Genomic DNA, 1,881 nt, shown 5'->3' with positions numbered 1-1,881 from the left:
AATCCATAATACACGTTCTAACACGACAAATATCAATACCGAATTGCCATCTCTATTCAAGAATCAACAAAGTCCACTTATCATGCGCTATCGCGAACTAGTTACAAAACACAACAGACACCATCAACGCCCAAAACTATACAACTTCCCAACATATACTAATCAGCCACTCACTCGATTGTGAGCAGAGTTTTGTCAGTTTAGTCTACATAAACATAGATAGCAGTTCATAGACCGAACATTTCACATTCCACTACAAGAACTTAGTAGCAGGTAAATTTCAAGAAAGACCGATCTAACAGACCTTTTACACGCAAGTATCACGCAGGCAACAACTACCTGACTACTCCGAGTACCGGCCTCTGACTCCTCCCTATGTCAACAGATACAGTGACAATTTATACTTTTTCCGCCCATGTTTGATATTCTGCGGGGACTATCCTCAAGGTTCCAGTAAAACACCGACCACAGACTTTTTTCAATATGGGGGCCTTAAGGATCATTCGTATCACTAATGATGCGCTGGAGTAGACGTTATATCAAGAGAGAATTCCGAAAACATGAGACATCTAGCAAACACGTCATGAAGAGGCAAAACGGAAAGAATCTAATCAACAACTGTATGACAAAGACACCAAAAAAATGCAGGAACAAATAATACATCACACGGGAACGAACAGTTTAATAACAAACACAACACGCGAAATAAACAACGAGGAAAATAAAAACGATGCCAGAAAGTGCGACTCGAAGGACAAGGACACGATTCTTATTATCATAAGAGACAATTGTAAAAACTAAAGATAAAGACCGGTAAATCGCAACAAGCGGCAGAAAACAGACGTGAGAAACACTAAGCAGCGTCCACGAACAAATTCGGGGGGGGCGAATTCATAAGCGGAAAATAACATCAGATGATTAACAAAAAACAATCAAACCGAACATCCAACAATACTAAGGAAACTACCGGCTAAGGAATAATTAACGAAAAAAACTTCAAAACAGAGAATACTCCAAACCGGATAAGATCAAAATATCTATTACTGTACCAATATTGACCCCTTCACGCAGGCCCCCAGGATAAGTTAAACCGTAAAGAGTCTACGACGGACAACAAGATTATAAAGTGTATATGGGTACCACAACGAGGAGTACTCTACTTATGAACACGACACAGCGGCAGATATATCGGACCTATCTATTATGTCGAATAGAAGTAGAATAGAGAAAATCAGCATTTTTATGGATATTACGGAGCAGTATAATAAAAAGGAAAGCATTACGAAAAGCGCCTGGAGATGTTTGAGATGCCAGATTATATCCTGTTTTGATCGTGATACATGTTACAATAGAGTATATCAGCGTATACTAATTACAAACAACCTCAGACTAAAAAACAATATCACACAGTCCAAATCTTCCATCTCTTTCCATATGAGTCTTTCGAAATTCCCCTTCAGGATTCAGAGGTTTTCTCCTGTGAAAGCTCAGTACAGTTTTACTTTCTTAAAAGTCGAGTAACCTTGTTGAACGTTGAAACTTTCTGAAATCTGAACCAAAGTAGAACGATGTTCTCACCTCAGCCTTTTCCTGCTCACCACCTGTCACCATCAAGATGATCGAAGCACAGCAGCAGTTTTTGCTTTTAACCCATGGAATCTTTTCGCAAACTTTTCCATGAAAAAACCTTTTTCAAATACAAAATGCGGAGCTGCACCAAAAAAACCCGTATGTTCCTCCATCCTGCGCCCCCAACCATTAGTTAAAATTAAAAACAATCAACAAAATGCTTAACTCATAACATTGCGTGGAAGCAGTTTCCTATACTCTCGAAAAAAAGAGAAAGGGAAGGAGCAAAATAAAGGTAAAACGAATAGAAAT

Source organism: Diaphorina citri, unplaced genomic scaffold, assembly GCF_000475195.1.
Source record: "Diaphorina citri unplaced genomic scaffold, Diaci psyllid genome assembly version 1.1 scaffold5071, whole genome shotgun sequence".
Classification (NCBI taxonomy): Eukaryota; Metazoa; Arthropoda; class Insecta; order Hemiptera; family Psyllidae; genus Diaphorina; species Diaphorina citri.
Note: the sequence above shows the minus strand (reverse complement) of the source record.